Raw genomic sequence first — 5,819 nt, forward strand, 5'->3', positions numbered from 1 at the left:
TATGACCTCTACTTCATAGGGAAGTAGAGAAAACTGATACAGCTGAGGTTTTCTTACCTGCTGAAATTACATTGTCATCCCCATTGTAATGGAGTTAACCAAACACATCCTGCATTTATCTCATGGAGGACAAGTCCCCACACACAGGTTTTATACATACACAGTCTTTAAAACTGCATATACCTTTCAAATTAAAAAAAATTATTCTTGCGCTGGAGAGATGGCTCCAACTTTAAAGGCTCCCAACCAAAAATATAAGAAAATTTATTCTTTAGTACTAAGAATCCTAATTTAAATATGGGTTAAATAGTGACTTGATACAAGTTTGGTGAATTAGCAATCCCCTTAGAGAGCTGGAACCCAAGTATGGGTATCTTCTGCCATAGTACTTTTGTAGCAAATAAATTAATTTACTGAATAAATCTTATATCTATCAAGAAAGAAGCAAGGCAAAGGAGAAAGAAACAAAAATGAATCACTGGCTAGGGCCTTAACTCATTTTTGGATTGCTCTGTAAACTAAAGCTAAATAACACAAAGCAAATGAACACAGGAAGAGAATCGCTCACAAGGCAAGCTCTCTGTTTCATCATTTCATGGCGAGGATTATGGCAGTTGAAACTATATGATAAATTTAAATCATCTTGATGAGCTTGCTAGAAACCAGAAAACTCCAGCATACACTATTCACACTAATCTTACAAGAAGCATTTTGATGGGAATTTCTTCAGTCTTGACCTTTGAAATGCTGTTAAGTTGCCAAGGTGTATTATCTGTTATCTAAAGGTGATTTATCAGTTTAGGATTTTTATTTCCTCGAGTCACCAAAAGGTTCAATTATAGTACTTTGCTAAGGGGTTAATTTTCAAACCAATGAGTGGCAAGAAGGGCTAGTGTGAAAAGGGAAAAAAAAAGCAATTGTAACTGGTAAAAGTCTTCTCATGTGAATCATTTTTCTTCTACATTTTCTATGTATTCTGGAGACATGATGATTTCCTAGTTCAATCTGGATAGAATGATAGGTAAAAGCTGGCTGTTCAGGCTGGTGAGCCTCTTGTAAAAGGAACTGTCATGTTCCACCAGTGCTGTCTGCCACACATAAGGAACACAAATAATACCTGCCAAAGCAGCACTCAGAAGCCCTGAGTGTTGGCACACCTAGGTGTTACTGCATCATTGTTCCATTGCTGTTCAACTACAGTCTTAATAAAATATAATACCCGATTTAAAGGTGTGGGTCTATGTCTCCAATTTGTGGCAAGCTGTCACACTTTCCTAAATAGTGTGGCATTTTATGTGGGAGTTATTAAACAGTTGTGATTATTTTAGAGTCAGAATTGATGTGACTGATCAGCTTCTGTTTGCAGATGATGTACTTATGTGGAATCTGGTTTTGCATGGGGACTAAAGCAATTTACTTGCCTATCAAACAGCTGCTGTTTCTTCTGTGCTGCTCCCCAGAACTACTCATCTTTTCTGGCTGAAAGAATAATACTTATCTATCTATCTATCTATCTATCTATCTATCTATCATCTATCTATCTATCTATCTATCTATCTATCTATCTATCTATCTATCTATGTGTTTTACTTTGTTGTATAGACCAGGAACAATGTTAGAAATATAAATAAATAATCTACCAGATTTTTTTTGATAATGAGCAATGTATTCTTTTCCCATTTCATTTGAGCTGGTTTTCCTGATCTGAGAGATGGTGCTGTCATCCATCATCCTTCATTTATTATTCATTTTTTTGTTTGTTTCTGACAGGAGTTAAAACAGAAATAATGATAATGTAATTATATAACAAACTTAGTTTCACAATTAATAAGGTGACAGTTTTAGGTTTCTTTTTTGTTCTAATATATTATTCACATTTTAAAGGATATTATGAATTTTGTAAAAACTTATATTTATTTTATAATAAAGCTTTATCTTCATCATTTTCATTTTATTCATAAATTCACAATAATAATATTATTTTAAAGTATTCTGTTTTGTTTATTAAAGATTGCATAGTAGAACCCATATAGAATGAGTGTTAAATTGCTCTTTATGAGGCGTCAGAACTTCTGTTTTGAGACAGGGTCACTATGAAATTCAGGTAAGCTCCAAACTCATGATTCTTTTGGTTTAGCTTCCAGATGTTTACTGCTATTCTTCATGAGTATTTAGGAAAATAGAATTCTATAATAGCAAAACTTACTCAATTTATTTAAGCGAGTTATCCTTCTGTATTTAATTTTAGTAATTGACTTCCTATTTTATTTTTCAATAGAAATTATATTGTCTATGATAACTCCTTTCTGTTAGTGTTCTTTAGAATGCCATTGGTCCCTATTTAAATACTATTCTATAATTATAAAGCAGTTCTTTGACGACCACTGGGAATGTTAGGGCAACAACGTGGTACTGTTTTCCAACAGCATCTAACATCCCCATATGTATTTACATTTCTGTAACATAAACATTTCAAATAAAGTACAAACCGTTACTGATATCACCATACCATCCTTTTTAGTATCATTTATTTTATTCAATTTTGGTCAAATAAGCAGTACTCAAATTGCTATATTTTCAAAATGAAATTATTAAATTATCAGAGCCAACATAAAAAACCTCCCTATGAAATGATAATATTTCCAAATGCAGAGGAAAGCATCATGATGAACTTTATAATATCTCTTTAGATTTTGTCCTAGTCATTTGCTGATAAAGTTATGAAATGCTGGCATGTGTCTGCATGCATTGCTAATGTTTTATGAGATGCATTGCTCTGTATAATTGCTTAAAAAAAGCCTCATCCATGTGCCTTAGGATTTGTTCAATTCAAGCCCCATCATAAATAAATAGGGAACCCTTGAGACGACAACTTAACCAAGTCTCTGCTTCAGTTACTTTATATGTGTAATGGAAAGAACAATAGCGTCCATCATGTATTAGCATTGATACCAGTTAATGTCTATGAAACTCCCGGAACAGAGCTGTTATGCAGTGATGCTGTGCCAGTGTTTAAATCCACTCTGATCTTGTGAGATGAACAGCACATGGTCCTACTATTTTTATTATTATTATTATCATCATCATTATTATTTTGGTTTTTTTGAGGTAGATTTTCTGTGTAGCTCCAGCTGCCCTGGAACTCACTCTGTAGACCAGGCTGGCCTTGCCCTCAGTGCTCTCCTTGCCTCCTGGCTGCTGGGATTAAAGGCACATGCCACCACGCTTGTCAGCCTACCTTTTTTTTTTTTTTCTTGCCTAGGAATATCTCTATTGATTACATTGTAGCAAGGTTTGGAATTCCCTGCAGTAGGCTCAAATGTGAAATTAAGTTGGAGATTTTTAAATAATTAATCTGATCTATTTCATTGACTGGAAACACATCTTTCATTTAATGTGTGAAATTCTCTTCTTAGGTGCAGCTCTTCAGTCCGAGTACTCCATTTAGGTAACTGGCTCGCCATTCCAACTCAAGATGGTTGTTTATCTTACATATGATTGATTGGATGGTAGAGAAGAGAAAGGTGCTGGGGACTGGTGATGTGCTCTGGACCATCCATGATTTCTACAGAGGCACGGGTTGTTAGGGGCCCTGTATTGGTCCTCAGTGAGTGCTTGCTCAGTGGTACTATGAGAGTGGTACTGGAAACTGGTTCAGCTGTGTGATACTTGTGTGTTTGGAGTGAACTGTCTCTGGGAGTCTTTTTATCTGGACTCCAGGCCTCACACTTCCTCTGATTCTTTCAGAACCTCTTCATTATGACACTAAAGACTTGGATAATTCCAGGAGCCTGTTTGTTTCTAGGCCTGGGGATGCCATGGCTGTCAATATTCATTGTTGATGGTCTGTCGCTGTTGCTATTTACTCTGTTACTTCTCTGAAGAATTGCCTCTGTTTGGGGCTGGGTTCAAGACAGTAAATAAAATAACTATTCTGACACTCATGTTTCTGTCTTCATTTCCCAGAAGTGGTGAATTTGGGCTATCACTGCCTTTAAACCACATCTCTTCCTACCTTTTACTCTAACACCTTGCAGTGGCGATAAGTTACATATTGAGAAGTATAATTACCATGGGATATACACAATTGATATTTTACTATATAATGACAAATTACACTAGAACATATTTTTTTACATCTTATTTCATGTGTGTGTGTGTTACACATGTGGAGGTCAGAGGACAACTGTGGGCTTCTCTACTCTCCTTTTATTATGTGGATCCCAGGGGGTCAAATTGGAGTCTTCAGGCTTGGTGACGGGAACCTTGACTGGCTGAACCAGCTCACCAGCTAGACAACTTTAGAGTATTCCTTGCTAAAGTTAGACATTTTATATAACTTACCAGAAGTCTCTGGAAAACCCTCCACAGTGGTGTGTATCATTCCCATTCTACACATGAACAAACAGAGGTCTGAAGAGTTAAAGCAACTTGCGAAAGATTGACTAGCTTGGGAACCTTTTCAAAGCAAGCACAAGAGTTATCTTAATCCTGGTTTATGCTGGAAACATGTTTTCATTTTGACCCAGTCCTTATAATGTTGACTGTTATTGTTTTCCTCGTGTCTTAATAATCTAGGATAAAAGTAGAAGATCGTATTATAAATACTGGACAATGACTCTTTGTCCCCCGTCAGCTCAGTTTGGATAGCTGTTTAATGGTTAAGGGCAGACTATTGGCTGCCTGTCTTTTTGGCTCACAGCCCTTAAGTACACAGGGAAGAGGCACAAAACTCAGTTGAGTTGGGCGTGAGATCAGTGTCAGCACTGGGGACTGCGTGGCCTCAGGCATTGCCCCAAGACTGGAATCATCAGGTGTACACTCTGTCCAGAGGGACCTATATTGTTCGATGTCAGCTTCGTGTATTACTACGGGCAGTTTGATTGAGACTGACATAAGCCAAATCTTCAGGTCAGAAACAGAGAAAAACTCTTTGAGCTGAGTAGTGATATTTAAAATCCTCTCTTTTGAGTCTGTTGCCGATCATGCATCTCCAGGAGTAAATTGTCAGCTAATGAAATGCATGTACTGTGGCCCAGAGTGTGTCCTATTTGCAGAGCTGGCTCCAGCCCGAGGCACATCTCTGGCTGCTCTGTTCTATCTATAAGTTACAGCCGTGGCCTCGGCAAGCAGTACACCCTGTTCAGCAGCTGCAGCTCGTTATCAGCTTTATCCAGAATAACAAACAGAACAAACACATTTTGCAAGGGTTTCTCTCCTCTTATGGGGAGAAGGAGGAGTGAAGCAATCAGTGAAATGCTGATTGATCAGTTGTGCTGGCTTGGAGAAGTTCAAGGCCACATGAGTGCTATTAACCCTGCAAAATGAAAAAAAAAAAACATCCAACCAAAGATTGCTCTTAGAACTTATTTAAACTAATATTTCTGTGATGTTCAATTTTGCCTAAAAAAAAAGAAGAAAGTTGCTTTGTTTATTATAATTTGCTCATGTTGATTGCCTTGTAATATCATAGTGGTTATGTTTTATAAACAGAATTCATAGTATTTGCCAGTGTTGGTTGACCACAGAGAGGTGGAATTGTGTGAAACAGACTGTACAATGAAAAGAGATTGTAACAACTTAATTATATACCCCCAACTCCCACAGGCAGACCCTGATGATCTTTACCAGAAACAGAGCTATCTTTAAAACTCAAGTATCTTAATTTTCTCATCATTTGTCTCCTATGCCTATGTTTTGAATTCATGTACTCACTGTATGGATCTTTCAGAATCGGCCTCAATAGTTCTTAGATCTCTCTCTCTCTCTCTCTCTCTCTCTCTCTCTCTCTCTCTCTCTCTCTCTCTCTCTCTCTCTCT

This window comes from Grammomys surdaster, unplaced genomic scaffold, assembly GCF_004785775.1.
Source record: "Grammomys surdaster isolate TR1022 unplaced genomic scaffold, NIH_TR_1.0 165, whole genome shotgun sequence".
Taxonomy (NCBI): domain Eukaryota; kingdom Metazoa; phylum Chordata; class Mammalia; order Rodentia; family Muridae; genus Grammomys; species Grammomys surdaster.